This window comes from Hemicordylus capensis, chromosome 3 (assembly GCF_027244095.1).
Source record: "Hemicordylus capensis ecotype Gifberg chromosome 3, rHemCap1.1.pri, whole genome shotgun sequence".
Taxonomy (NCBI): Eukaryota; Metazoa; Chordata; class Lepidosauria; order Squamata; family Cordylidae; genus Hemicordylus; species Hemicordylus capensis.
This window is the reverse complement of record NC_069659.1, coordinates 82,943,752-82,960,142: the sequence shown is the minus strand read 5'-3', so window position 1 is coordinate 82,960,142 and position 16,391 is coordinate 82,943,752.

Here is a 16,391-nt window from a genome sequence, read left to right as displayed (position 1 = left end):
AGGGAAAATCAGGAGAATCACTTCGCTCCAGAGTGCATGGAGTTTACTCAAAACCACAATACAAGAAGCCCAGTTAGATTGTATACCCCAAAGGAGGAAAGGTACCACTAAGTCCAGGAGGATACCGGCATGGCTAATGGGTACCGTCAAGGAAGCCATAAAAGGGAAGAAGACTTCCTTCCAAAATTGGAAGGCCTGTCCAAATGAAGAGAACAGAAAGAAACACAAACTCTGGCAAAAGAAATCAAGGTCACAATAAGGGAGGCAAAAAGAGAGTCTGAGGAACATTTAGCCAAAAGTATCAAAGGGAATAACAAAAACTTCTTTCAATACACCAGAAGCAGGAAACCTGCCAGGGAGGCAGTTGGACCATTAGACAATGAGGGAGTGAAAGGGATTATTAAGGAGGATATGGAGGTTGCAGAGAAGCTCAATAAGTTCTTTGCATCCATCTTCAGGGCAGAGGATACTGAGCATATACCTGTTCCTGAACCAGATTTTTTAGGGATGGAAGCTAGAACTGTGTCAGATAGAAGTGATCAGAGATGATGTTCTAAACTGTCTGAAAAAACTGAAAACTAACAAATCACCAAAGCTGGATGGCATTCATCCAAGAGTCCTCAAAGAACTCAAATGTGAAATTGCCGACCGCCTTGCTAAAATATATAACTTATCCCTGAAATCGGGCTCTATACCAGAGGACTGGAGAGTAGCAAATGTAACACCGATTTTCAAAAAGGGATCCAGGGGTGATCCAGGAAATTACAGGCCGGTTAGCTTAATGTCCATTCCAGGCAAAAAGATAGAAAGCATCCTCAAGGATAAAATTGTAAAGCACATAGAAGAACAAGCCCTGCTGGGAGTGAACCAGCATGGCTTCTGCAAAGGCAAATCTTGCCTCACCACCCTTTTGGAGTTCTTTGAGAGTGTCAACGAGTGTGTGGATCAAGGTGATCCAGTTGACATAGTATACCTGGACTTCCAAAAAGCTTTTGACAAAGTTCCTCATCAAAGGCTCCTGAGGAAACTTAGCGGTCATGGGATAAGGGGACAAGTACATGTGTGGATTGCTAACTGGATGAAAGACAGGAAACAGAGGGTAGGTATAAACTGAGAGTTCTCACAATGGAGGGAAGTGAGAAGTGGGATCCCCCAGGGATCTGTACTGGGGCCGGTACTTTTTAATTTATTCATAAATGATCTAGAAGCAGGGGTAAGTGGCGAGGTGGCCAAATTTTCAGATGATACCAAACTCTTTTGTGTAGCGAAATCCAAAACGGATTGTGAGTCGTTCTAAAAGGATCTCTCCAAACTTGGTGAGTGGGCAACAAAGTGGCAAATGTGGTTCAATGTTGGCAAATGTAAGGGGATGCATATTGGGACAAAAAATCCCAACTTCAAGTATACACTGATGGGATCTGAGCTGTCGGTGACTGACCAGGAGAGGAATCTTGGGGTTGTGGTGGACAGCTCGTTGAAAGTGTCGACTCAATGTGCGGCAGCTGTAAAAATTCCATGCTAGGGATCATTAGGAAGGGGATTGGAAATAAAATGGCTAATATTATAATGCCCTTATACAAAATGATGATGCGACCACACTTGGAGTACTGCATACAATTCTGGTCACCACATCTAAAAAAGGACATTGTAGAACTGGAAAAGGTGCAGAAGAGGTCAACCAAGATGATCAAGGGCCTAGAGCACCTTTCTCATGAGGCAAGGCTGCAACACCTGGGGCTTTTTAGTTTAGAAAAAAGACGACTGCGGGGAGACATTATAGAAGTCTATAAAATCATGCATTGTGTGAAGAAAATGGATAAAGAGAAATTCTTCTCCCTCTCACATAACACTAGAACCAGGGGTCATCCCATGAAATTGAATGCCAGGAAATTTAGGACCAACAAACGGATGTACTTTTTCACACAACTCATTATCAACTTGTGGAATTCTCTGTCAAGCCAACAACCTGGATGTCTTTAAGAGGGGTTTGGATAACTTCATGGAGGAGAGGTCTTTCAATGGCTACTAGTCAGAGGGCTTTTGGCCACCTCCAGCCTCAAAGGCAGAATGCCTCTGAGTAACAGTTGCAGGGGAGTAACAGCAGGAGAGAGGGCTTGCCCTCAACTCCTGCCTGTGGATTCCAGTGGCATCTGGTGGGCCACTGTGCGAAACAGGATGCTGGACTATATGGGCCTTGGGCCTGATCCAGCAGAGCTGTTCTTATGTATATTGATTTCAGTGAAACCTAAGTATGCTTAGGGGCTTAGCCTCGATTTACTAGGAATGGAAGGGTGATGAGAGATCTAGTTCCAGTAGGAATTTTACTTATCAGAGATCCCTAGTCTTTGTTAAAGCAGCATGTTGCTAACCTGGGCCATCATTTTAATTCTGCCATAATCATGAGATTGATAGAATGAAACAACTTCTGTCTTCTATAGCATGTTGCGATGATTCATGAAATTGGCTTTTCCCATGTACACAGTCTCATTTGTCTGGAGCAACCTGTTATCTTCATCTGACTCCAACAGCTATTATACATTTACACATGAAATTTACTGTGCTCTCCCACATGGTGTAGTAGAGCGATAGCTTATATTAGGTGTAGTGTCAATGATGGATCCATTATATCACCCTACTTATTATTCCAAATCCACAATTGTCTATCCAGCTATACGGACATCCAATGAATGTGTTTGCATGTGAGGTGAAGGGAGAGAGATCAGGATTACATTCGCTGTCCCCTTTCCTGACATCTATGCAATCAGCAAGTTTGCTGTATACATATGATCATGGACTATGCCTATTGGGGGTAGTTCCCAATTGGACAGAGAGAGCAGTTTGTCCACATGTAGGGTCTATTTATAGGGGCTATTCTCACGACCAACAAAAATAGGGCTAGCAGAGGCTAGCCCGATTTTTGTTGGTCGTCAGAACCACCGGGTTCGCAGCCGAGCCCGGTGGTTCTGGAGCGGCTAACCCACTCAAGAACCCCTGGCAAAAAGCAGGTTTGCAGAGCGAGTGCTCCTGCAAACCTGCTTTTTGAGATCATGAGTAGCCGCGCTGCACCTTCGCGCCGCTCCTACTCATGAGTAGATCCCTGGGCGGGAGGCTTAAAAGCAGCTTCCCGGCTCAGGGGTCTCCTCAGTATGCCCTGCACACTCGTGCAGGGCATATTGGGGCTTGCGGGGGCCACGCGGCCTCCGCTCCCCCCCATCCCCTGCCAGCTCAGTCTTGGAGCCAGCCATCGTGTGGGCAGCCGATCCGGCCGCCCAGGGCTCCCTGCCTGCTCGTGAGCGGGGAGAGCGGGCTTAGCCTGCTCTTCCCGCTCAGCGCCCTAAACCGGGTCTCACTGATCATGAGACCCAGTCCATAGTCTATCAAGCTATACAGCTTGGTGGCTGTTCTGGACTAGATGGCGACAAACAAGCTGAAACTTAATCTAGATAAGATGGAAGTGCCCTGTGTTGGTAGAACTGATCATCTGAGTTAGGTAATTCAGGTCTTGGACAGGGTCATACTCCCTCTGAAAGACAAAGTCCACAGCTTGTGGGTGCTTCTGGACCTGATGATGTCCTTGGAGGTACAGGTGGCGGCGGTGTGTAGAGGTGCCTTTTACCAGCTATGGCTGGTATGTCAGCTGCGACCCTACACAGAGAAGTAGGACCTGACCTCAGTCACTCATGCTTTGGTAACTTCCAGATTGGACTACTTCAATGCACTCTACGTGGGGCTGCCCTTGAAGATGGTTCAGAAGTTTCAAAAACACTTTTTAAATTTTGTGAGCTGCCTCAAGCAGTAGTGTACTGGAGGGACCGTGTATAAATATTTCAAATAAAATAAAATAAAATAAATATTTAGACCTGCAACAGAATGTAAAGATTGTGGGCAGGCATTATACAGATTCCTTCTACACATGTTCAGTGCATGTCTCTATGGGGCTGAACTGTGTACTTAGTTTTTAGAGTACTCTGGGATAAAAGAACTGGTATGTGATTTGACTTAACAGGTATGGAATTTCAAACAGGTTCCCAGTGAACAAGGGATCCAACATGAATGAACAATGAGCAATTAGTAACTGCATGATTTTGAATATATCATTATTCCCTTGTTCATAGTAAAGAGCCAAGAAATTTTGCAATGGACATCGATGAAAGTTTTATTTACTTAAGCTAGGACTACATCATCCTGTCAGGCCAACTCTGCCTTACCTTTCCCTATTACTCTCTTGAACCACAATTTCTTTTCCTTGGCCTCGGGCATGCTTGGCCAGACACCCAGGTGAAGGATGTTTGCACCAACTGCAAAGATAGATATTGACTCAATATAATTATGTGAAGGGTAGCTAGGGAAAGAACTGAAAGATGAATATAAACTTTCTTTAGAACTGCATGGAATGGCAATTTTTATTCACAGTGAGCTCCTAAGGAGGCAAATTGCAAAGTTTGCCTCAATTTGATTGAGAATAAATTTATGGAAGCAAGACTGTTTTTTCTTCTTGAAGTGTCCTTCAACCCTTGCTGGGTTCAAAAGTTTTCTATTAATTCTAATGATCTTCCTCACATCAATCAAAAAATAGCAGAAAAAATTTGATCTAAGTATTCAAAGTTTCCTTGAATAGAATATAGAAGATGAATCTATCTAGTGAAAGGTGTAAAATAAGAAAAATAACTTGTTCTCTGCAGGGAATCTTGAACATATGGTTAAATAAATCATTCAGGGTGGATCCTACCCCAAATAGTTTGTCTATTGAATATTACAAGCCAAATGTGGCAAATCAAAGCTCTCTGGAGAAGAGCAGGTACCGAGTAAACAGAACTTGGTTATACAAATTAATCAGGATAAAATAATGTTTAACAGTTTGTTGTAGTTTAATATATTGCTCTGTTACTGATGCCTGGAGATGCAAATCTGCTGAACAGAAGAGGGCACTAGCCCTCTTCTAGAGAGAGAGAGAGAGAGAGAGAGAGAGAGAGAGAGAGAGAGAGAGAGAGAGAGAGAGAGAGAGAGAATAAATGAATTTATATGCAATAAACACTTTCAATATATTTCAGTGTAATATGCTCCTGAACTGGGATGGGACACTTGTCCTACATTATTTCTGATCATGTGAACTGCCTTAAAGGCTTGCATTTGTTGTTACTGCTCCTGAATCTCCATATGTTCTGTGTCTGTTAACAAAGGGACACAGAGAGGTCATTCATACAATCAAAAACTGTGTTCTACCTGGGTTACAGTTGTGTGAAAGCAAGGTAAGTGGAAAACCTGGGTAGAAGTGAGTGAGGAGAGTCTCACGATCGGTGAGACCTGCTGTAAGGAGGTTTGCAGGGAGAGCTGGCTTAGCCCGCTCTCCCTGCAGACAATCAAGGCTGCAGTCCTGGGAGGCTAGATTGGCTGCCCACATGATTGCCAGCTCCATCACGGAGCTGGAGGGAGCTGTGGGGATCGGGGGCCACGTGGCCTCTGGAAGTTCCAGGATGCCCTGAACAAGTGTGCGGGGCATGCTGGAGAGACACCCAAGCCCGGGAGGCTGCTTGCAGCCTCCTGACGGGGGTCTCCTCATGTGTTGCCACGGCATGGAACTGCACTGCGGCAATACACGATAGGAAAACCTGGGTTAGCGGAGTGCTTGCTCCACTAACCTGGGCTAAGGGGAGAGGTATTTAAGTGGGTTACCCGCTTTGGGAAAACCAGGCTTGCCTGCGAGCCTGGTGGTTCCCCTGGTCCATGGAAAGCGGGCTAAGCAACCTTAGCCTGCTTTCCACTGCTCATGAGAATCACCTCATTGTGTGGAAGCAAAGTAGGAGGAAAAGCTACCCAGCTTTTCACCTACTTTCCTTCCACACAATCACTTCTACTCAACTGAAAAAAGTTGCTTTCACACAACTAAAAATTGGGAGCACACATAGTTCCAAAACTGAGGTAGAACACGTTTTTGATTGTATGAATGAGCTCAGAATGTTTGGAGGTTCACCAAACCTGATTTTTAAAAAGTTCCGCATCTTGTAGAGAACAAGTATGAATGTAGGCTCTGTTCTCAAAGGAAAATGGATGTGTGGGAGTCAGGAGAGGGGACCATGGGCACAATCACCATCCTCTTTTTCATGATCACTGTCCTTGAATCCTAGGGTGTGCTATGTTCTAACAATTTTCATAATGTATATGCAAGTCTTTCTGTCATAGGAGACAGACATTTTCGAGGAGGATGAGAAAGAAAAGTTTGTGTGGTAGAAAGGCTGCATAGCAAAAAGACTGAAGGTCTACTCTAAGGATTAAGGAAGAGGTTAGTCAGGACAGGCTCTTTGTTTAATTATAAAGAAGAGAATAGAGGACAAATAACTGGAGAACATTTAGAATGGAACTGGGAAAATTTAGCACAGCTGTTACAGGTCAATTCTAATCTTTCCAACATCCTTGGCTGGCAGAATCCTGTTGTTCCTACTGGTGGGAAATCCAGTGGAACCATTTCCTGGGATATTAAAGTGTCTCACCACCTTGGACTTGGCTTTTTGGTATACAGGAGAACTTCGTTATTCACAGAATCGCTATTTGTGATTCCGTGTATCCACAGGGTGTGTTATTGAAACCTGTTTCCGGTATACACAGATACTAATGGGATAAAACCCATGCACCCGCAGATCCTAGAGGGCCAGAAGTGCCCACAGAGCTCACTTCCCATGACCATTTTGTCTTGAGGAAGCCAAGAAGAGACAGGAGTAGCCATTTTGTGGCTCATTTCTGGGGGGAAAGGGGACTTTCCACACAATATGCCATGGTTTGGGGGGAGCATTCCATCCTTTGGGATCATTCTTGGGCACATGGGGGACCCATGGAATTCACCACAGTAAGTTATGATCCATTTGGGGGGCATTGGGGGGCTTTTTAATTTTTTACCCTCCACCCTGGAACCTAACCCTCCTTTCCCCATAGACCTAATGACTCATTACTTGTAGTTCGATTACTTGCGGTAGCAGGTGAGGAACACACACCCCATAAATAACAAGGTTCTCCTGTATATCTTTCTCTAGTGGTAAAGGAGAAACAACCAATTAAAAAAATTCTTTAAAGAAGTGTATGATGAATTCTTGTGCATGGGTACAAGGGAGATGAAGGGAGATTTTGAAAGTCTTTTTCTTGCTTCCTGGCCAGCCAACTCACATAACACAGACATAAATACCATCCTATTTAATTTTTAAGGACATTATGGAGGTGCACATTGATTAGATCCCAAGCAATGTATAAAGCCCTGAAGAATTGTATTGCATGGAGAGCCTTTTTATGCCTAATGCTGGTTACAGCAAACAGGAAAAATGGTGGCTTGTTTTGAGATGATTTAAGTATTTCTCCATACTTTGGTTTTTGTGAAAGAATTGCATTTCTACAAGTTGATCAAAAATATATGCTCTTCTGGAGTACATCCATAATCCATGTTTTTCAATTGAGAACGTGTGCTTGTTTGTTTTAACAGTGGTGATCCACTCCCTTTCAAACCCACTAGAGTCTGGTAACTGAACCTGATTTATATTATGTTCATTACTGTATGGTGAATGTTGTTATTGTGAGTGCAGTAGCAGGCATGAATGAAGTGAATCTGAATTTACATCCCAACAGATTTCACTTTATATTACTCTTTAATCACTCATTTAGCATATAAACTTTTCATGATAGCTGAGTGTCCATGTTGCACATCAAACCCATAGTAGCATATGACAGCTATTGTTTTAATTATTTCTGTTATGCTAAGCTGTATTTATTACTGGGGATTCTGAATGGTTAGCATTTAAAATGGGAAATACATAATACATGATGTGTTTTTGTTCAAGCTAATCTTTCTATTTTAACATTAGAAATCTGAATATGAGTAAGTTCTACTGTTCCATTTTGTTTGTATTGATTATTCTACGGATGCTTCTTTTGTAATGGAAATATGCAATAATATATGGTGTATTTTTAGTATAGGACAGAGATTTGGAAACACTGACAATTTTGGATAACTGTATGAATGAATTTCAGCTTTAAAAACCTATGCTAATTTTGCAAAAGCATTTCAACAACAGTGGTAAATGTTTGTAATACTTGGCGAAAGTGTTAAATTGTTTAATACAATTGTATTGTAGTTTTCTCTTCTCTTAGTGAGTGGACATGGTTTATGAACAACTAGGGAATGAAATATAGTACTGTGCACGATTTTACTTTTACCTGGTGGGTTTCTTAAAATGGGCTGGATAGCCGATGTTTCTGGCCACGCTGAAGTATACATTCAATCACAGTTTAGGGAGGAATCTAGCATGATGATACATTTCTGTTCACTTGATTCAAAGGATGTGAAGACACCTTCTGAGAAAATGTTCCAAAATTTGCCTTGGGAGGAACCCTGACATTCAAAGAAAAAATTAGTTTCTCTTTGAAAGGGATCCTAGAAAAAATTTCCACTTTTGAGAAATTTCTCCACAGTCTTTCATTGTCCTCCCCACAATACTGTGAAAGCATTTAGCAAGGTCAAAAGGTTTCCACCAGAAATGTGCTAAGGGCAGTTTGAGGACAACCTTGAATGAGCTGCCAAGTAATACAGGTGTGAGGCTCTTTCTTTTTGGCTGTTAAAACGGTTTAATTATGAGCCAGTGAATATAATTAATGAAGCATAGAAATTGTTATTGCCCCATTATCACTGAAAATATAAGCATTTCCTAGAAATTTTCTTTAAAAAAAGTACCTATGGGTGGAGACAACAGCTGATATTGTTGAAATGCTGCAAATTTGTGTATAATGTAGTCATTGCATGTATAGACATTTCATTGATATCTTGCCGATTTTGAGCTCTTTGCTATGCACTTCTTGCCCTCCTTCTTACACGTTCCCTTCTCTGAATGCATGATTTCTATCTTATTCAGTATAATTAAGAATGACTTACACATTTTGCTAAGCAGAACGCTTTTCACTTTCCTTGAATGTCATCCTTCAGCTTGCTCACCACCTGATATCCCAAATGGATGCCTGACTAACAGTGAAGTGACACCAGGAGTATTGCCACATTGTCATTTGCTGACTGCTCTAGGGGATGGGCTAGCCAAGGATAAGGCTTCTTAGCAACATCTTGATTTGGCAGATCACCTAGGAAAAGTCTTTCCAGGTATCAGTGTGTTCCCCTCCCCACTCTTTATTTCCCTCACCACCACTAGGACTGGCATAACATTGACATAAAATGGAACTCTCAGGAACCTATTTATATAAATGTAAAGGGTTTTTGGAGGGAGTGGAGAGATCAGAAAATTGGTGCTCAAAGAAGACCAGAGCAAGAATGCTGAAAGCTCCTGTGAACCCACAGACCTCACAGATAGCCAGAGGATTGTGATACGCAAGCCACTGTTTTCTAATGAAATGACATGAAATATAGAAGATTTCTACTAGTCTCTTTAAGGCATCATAACTGCCAAATTCCAGAGAGATTGGAAGAAAACTCCTTGTTAAAATAAGTTCAAGGAGTATACAAATTCCATTGTTTCAATAAGACACATAAGAGATTTTCAGCTGCTTATATTTTCTCTGTTAAAATGAGGACATATGCAAGAAGGCAAGTTTGTCTTCTGTAATTATGGAAGTCCTTAAGATCTATCTTACTCTGCAATTTGTGGGAAAGGAATTTTATTCTATAACCTCTGGTTCCTTGATAGATGGACTAGATTTGTATAATGTGGAATAGTAATTCACAAATGTGATCTTACTTTCTTGGCACCTTCATAAGCATGCTCCCATTGGCCCTGCTTCAATTTATGTCATGATAACCTGCCTAGCGTATCGCTATGTTGAAATCATTTTTACTTAATATAAGCTATATGCACCCATTTCATTATTCTCTAGCATATTTAATTCACTGTTTTAGTACTTTCAGTCTTCTAATTCTTCTAATTCAGTTTCACTTTCATTCTTCTAATGCAGTTTCACTTTCTAACTACCAGAGAAGAACTTGCATTTATGCATGTGTATTCATTTTAACACAGAAGATATAAAAGAGCACCTTCTATATAACCCCCATCATGCATTGAGGTCATCTGGGGAGGTCTGCCTCCAGCTGCCTCCAACTCTTTGGCAGAAACTCAAGGTCTGGCCTTGTTTGTAGCCCAGGGGTGTAGCAAGGGTGGAGTGGACCCAGAGACAAGATTTTAAAATGCCCCCTCTGAAGCTCAGCTCATGAAGTAAAGAAATACTAGAGAAAGACATGCTGTTCTGGTAGCTCCAGGTCTTTACACTCACATCAATTTCAGAGGATGTATACAACTGAAGGAAGCCCAGGTGGATGTGTGGCTGGGGGAGTCCGTCATGTGCCTTGCCTCTGGGGGGCCCCCAAGACAGTGGGGCCCCAGACAACTGTCTCCCCTTGCCCTATTATAGTTACGCCCCTGTTGTAGCCGCCCCGAGCTTTGGAACACACTCCCTGCTGAGGTGTGTGAGCTGACCTTATTGCTGACTTTCAAGAAGGCCTTAAAGATTCAACTTTTAATAATCAAGTCTTCAGTTCCTTTTTATTATTTTTAGATGTTGTTGACCATTTTAAAGTTTAAAAATAGCCCTGAGCTAGCTGATTTAGGTGGTATAGAAATGTGACAAATGAAAAAATAAAGCTTTATTAGGGATGAGAAGCATTCACTCAGTTTGACTCAAGGCTCGTTTGAATGATACCACGCAACTCGCACACCCAAGCAATAATGCACAGATGTTGTGCATGACCCCGCTGCATATTGTCCTGCTGCTGCATAATCACAGGGGCAGACAGTTCAACCCACCCATCATGTGATTTAAAGACTCTTTGAAAGCAGTTTGGATGTTCCTCCCCTCCCATAAGTGGCAGCTATATGACCACAGAACATGGACCTTAGTGCAAGATTGGATGAGCTAGTCAGGCAGTATAATCTGAACCAGACCTAGGAAGATTTCTAAAAATGACACCCATGAAAATTTCACTTCCAAGACAGCTTTGGGACATGACTCAGCAAGAAACAGTAACATACCATTCCTCATGCATTATGGTCCCAATTCTGATCTGCCTCCCATGACTTCTATGGAGCTTAAAGGGGTCAGTTTGTCAAAGAGCCAAACTATGCATTCATTTTAATGTTTCCCTGAACTGAGCCAAAATAGAATACTTATATTTCATTTCTAATTAACAACCATCTTGTTTTTCTAAGAAAGAATGTAAGAGCATGCAATCTGTTTCGTTCAGTTCTCAAAAAGCAATGTTGACCTACTGTTAATTATACATTTTTAAACTGGCACAAACAAAACTTATTTTGCTATTGAGCAAAAGAACTGTAATTTTTTCAGTTCACCACCTTTAGATTCATTTAATTTGTCTAACCCAATGAAGAAAAATACAGTTTCTACAATAAAATATGAACCTTTTTAATGGCATTACATCGGCTACTTTCTTTCCTGTGGTGCATTCTAGAAACAATTCTACAGTGATACATGTAGCTTCCATACCATCTGGCTCTGGTGACATAAACTGCTGTACAAACTATTGGCTGTTTGCTTCATCTGTTACTACAGAGATAAATAACTCATTTAGGCTGCAATCTTATTACTACCAGTAAGTGTGCATAGGAATGCAGCCTTAAATATAGTTAAGAGCCTGGAAGTAAACCCCTTTGAACACAGTGGTTGACATAGTGACCAGCCTTTTGTCTTTGTAACACTCTGCCCAGGACTGTTGCAGACTCAGAACAGTTGTACAAGCAGTCCTACCGCAGTTTCCCACCATTTGCACTGCTTGCACAATTGCTCAGTTGAACAATTGCTCAACTGAGCATAATTCCTCAGCTGAAAAGAGCATTGAAGCTTCTTCTGAGTTCATAGTAGTCCCATAGTACAGAAGTGGTAGATTCATCATGTCAACCTATGGGAGTAATTTCTGGGTAAACATACTTTGGATTGCACTGTATTTCAACAATCTCGATCACCTGTAGATCAAATTTGATGTATCCAGTGGGTCCTCTTGATTTACCGGTGTTCTCTCTCTCTCTCTCTCTCTCTCCTCCTCCCCCCTCTCTTGCATTAGGATTCTGATTATAGTGTTAACTTTCTCAGTGTTTTCATTTTATTATGTTGTGTCCTATCTAATAATCAGGTTTGTACCAGTGGACAGCTTTATTGCTGACATCAAGTTAAAGTCGTTATTCCCTGGCTTTTCCCACCAAACAGCAGCATAGTATCACTCAGTCTCCAGCAACAACTCAGGTGAAGAAGGATGGCAAGTAAGCATGAGGTGGGTAACAAAACTCAGAAACCACATGAGAGCCGAACAAAGTTATTCTTTTCTTAGAAAGAAAAACAAAACAATCCATTTTCTATTTCCTAGAAATTTTCTGAATATATTTTTTAAAAAAACTTATTTATTTATTTATTTATTGTCACCATGTACACTGCTCTGGGCTCCTTGGAGAAAAGTGGAATATAAATGTAAAAAATAAATAAATAAAATATATTTATATAAAACTTTTCAGGCAGACCTCCCAAAGCAGTTTACATAAGCTTCAATAAAAACTATACATCAAGCCACATGTTTAGATCTTCACATGCTGAACCCCTTCTTCTTCCTTCCCTCCTCCCAGCAGAGCAAGATGGTCCCTAGGTAGCTCTGTGATGGTCCCTAGGTGGCAGTTGGGAAGGAAGGGGCAAACTGTGTTCCTAATGCAGCAGCCTCACCATTTCCTCATGCCATCAACAGCTTTCTTCTTCCTACAACACCTCTGATCCTTCTTCCTCTGACTTTTTCTTTCAATCTCTCTGACTCCCTCTAAGTCTAACCCCCCTTTCCAAATTCTGTCTTTTATAGTCTAAAATTACTCCCTCCTATAAAGTAACCAGTTAAGAGGGCAGATTTTGCATTCTTAGGTTATGTTTCCTGGGCTAACCTTTTGAACTCAGGATGTTACTGGTTTCCTGGTCTAACCTTTTGACCTTGAAGCTCTTCTCACAATCTGTGAGAAGAGCTTCTGTTGGGTCTGCGGGTAAAGCGGGCTGAGCCTGCTCTCCCTGCAGATGATCAAACAGCAGCCCTGGGGCAGCTGGATTGGCCACCCACACGACTGCCAGCTCCATCATGGAGCTGGCGGGAGCTGTGGGGATTGGAGGCCATGCGACTCCTGGAAGTCCCAGGATGCCTCATGCAAGTGCGCAGGGCATGCTGGAGAGACCCCCAAGCCTGGGAGACTGGGTGCAGCCTCCTGGTCAGGGGTCTACTCGTGTGTCACTGTGTACCACAGTGACACACGGGCAAAAAAATTGAAATTAATAGAGCACTCGTTTCGTTAACCTCATTTAAGAGGAGAGGGAATTAGGCGGACTAGCTGCTTTGGGAGCACCGGGCTCGCCTGCGAGCCCAGTGGTTTCCACAATCACTGGGAAGTGGGCTAACCTCCCTTAGTCTGCTTGCCAGTGATTGGGGGAATAGCCTCCTTATGTTCTAATTAATTCCCTAGGCTAATCTTTTGCCCTTAGTCTGGCTTTTCAAAATATACAATAAAGCCATAAAAGAACACAAAATGTACAACAATCCAGAGAAACACATGACTAGTTTTCTATGCCAAATTAGGCTTCAGATGCTTTTTCTTCAGACAGTAGCCCTTTTTTCCTCCTTCCGCCAGAAAAAGCTACAAGACAGAAAGGTCATTCATTCAACTGAAACTGTTGGGGCTGAGGAGGGCAGCGGGGAAAGGAGAACACAAACTGCCTTCTTGAATATGAGTGATGGCTCACCTGTGCTCCACTGCATATGACTGGCACAGTGGAGATATCCACAGCATGGATCTGGAGGAGGAAGTCCTCTAGTATCCCACAGTGCATTGCACAGGCAGCAGAGAGGCTGCCCATATCAACACAGCAGCTCTCAGCTTCCTGGTCACTCTGCATGCAGAACTCAGTTGTGGAGAGTGAACCAGGCTGCTGGGAGCTGCTAAGAACAGCCCTGATCACATACACAATTGGGACTGTTGATGTAAGATGAGCTTACCACCACTAACCTTGGTAAAGACCAAGGTGTAAATGTGGGGTAGCCCTGGTCTGCACCTGCTGGGTAGGAGCATTTCTCATGGCTCCACGGCTCCAGCCATTCTTCCACATGGAGAGCTCTCCATGTCTGCACACAGTCATTGTCTCTACCCTGGATTTCCTGTTCTTACCCAGTTTTGGCCAGTCATGGGAATGACCTCAGAATATTTTCAACTTATATAGTTTCAAAACTAGTTTCAGTTTGGCACAGGAGACCGATATTTGAATAAATGAAGTTTTCTGTGTGCATTCATTGTTCGATCCTAGAGATGCAAAACTGTCCTGAGAAGTTTCAGGTTATTGAAACTATTTGGTCTCCCTTGGAATTCCCAAGAAATTTCTCCTGAGGAAAAACTTCCACATTCACTGTGAAGCTCAGGTAAAACTGAGCAACAACCTAGGTATGTACATACACATAAAAATGCCACTAGTTAAAATTCTTCTGACTTCCATGGAAATTATTTATATGCTCTTTATATGCATGCATGAGGAAGAATCCTTAAATTTGCTTTAAATTTTGTTTTAAGTGAAATTTAGATGGCAACACTGTTCACATTGTGGCCCACTGATCAAGATTAATGCGTCTTGTTGCATCAAGGAAATATATTGCACATAATCCTGCCAAATTTAAACACATTTGAGTCCTACTGATTTGAATGACAGAGTTCATTATTTAAATCACTCCCATTGGAATTAATTAGAAGTGCTTAACACTGGGGTAGATCATGCTCATTTAAAAAAAAAAAAAGCAGTTCAAACAAAAGAATGGGGCTATTCTCACGATCAGGCAAAATCGGGCTGGGGAGCCTAGCCTGATTTTGCCTAATTGTGGGAGCCACTAGGCTCACAGGTGAGCCCGGTGGCTCCCAGGCAGTTAACCCTCCTAAGTAACCCGCCCCTAAAACTGGGTTTGCAGAGCAAGCAATCCGCAAACCCATTTTTTAAATTGTGAGTAGCTGCGGCATGGCTTTGCACCACGGATACTCACAAGGAGACCACTGGAGGGGAGGTGAAAAGCCGCCTCCCGGCTCTGGGGGTCTCGCCAGCATGCCCTGCGCACTCGTGCAGGGCATGCTGTAGCTTCTGGGGGCCAATCAGCCCCAACTCCCCCCAGCCCCCACTGGCTCCGTCACAGAGCTGCCAATTGTGTGGGCGGCTGATCTGGCTGCCCAGGGCTCCCTCCTTGCTCATGTGTGGCTCTCCCCGCTCACCTGCAAAAACCAGGTCTCACTGATCATAAGACCTGGCTTTATGTGTTTCCTACTTACAGAGCCTACTTACAAAAAATTTTGCTTTTTAGAGGAAGGGCAAAAACGTGTAAACTTACAATTTGTCAAGAATGAGGGGGAAGAGTGGCTTGTTGTTAAAGGCAGTTTATCACCAGTTTCAGTCAGTCCCACAACCACATGGCTGAGTGTTGTCTAGACAGAATTAAAGTGTCTTTTCTGAGTTTGTGTGTCTGTGGAATCACTTTTTATCAGCCATGAATGTACAGTGACTGGGAACATTGTTTACTTGGTGAAAGTCTGTGAAATATTGTTGCTATACTACAAAGAACATCAATATTTAATTTGTCTCATGTGTTTCTTGTTATGAGTAAGTACTTATAGAACACAATATATCAAAGGTCTCTGGATATTAGCAACAATAAAGAGAGAACTTACAGAAATTGAAAAACATGGGAACCTTCCTTTTCAATTTTTTTTTATTTTTTATTTTTTGCTGTTAACTCTCTGTAACTTGAGCTTCATTATGGTCCTGAGTTTCATGAATGCCTCTGAATGCTACACTTGATTTGTAAACAAAAATGAAGAGCAAAAGATATTCAGAATATGATGGGAATTGCAGCATGATAATCAATGCCCCATGTGCAGACTAGCTATCAATCAATCTTTATTACAGTCATAAACCAGCATAAAGTATAAGGGGTGATTATATATTAAAAATAAGAGTAGATAAAAACTACACAGGGAGATTACATATGGTACAGAAAAGGTAAAGTTGTGCCATTGAGTTGGTTTCGACTTCTGGCGACCTCAGAGCCATGTGGTTTTCTTTGGTAGAATACAGGAGGGGTTTACCATTGCCATCTCCTGTGCAGTATGAGATGATGCTTTTCAGCATCTTCCGATATCGCTTCTGCCCAATATAGGTGTTTCCCATAGTCTGGGAAACATACCAGTGGGGATTCAAACCAGAAACCTCTTGCTCTCAAGGTGGTACTTAATATTTTAAAAAATGGAAATAATAAAAATAATAGCACACAAGAAGCACGAGGGCATAAAAGCCTGAAAAGGCATATAAGTCATAACAGTAATAAAAGGCATAAAAGAGATGGGGGCATAAAAATG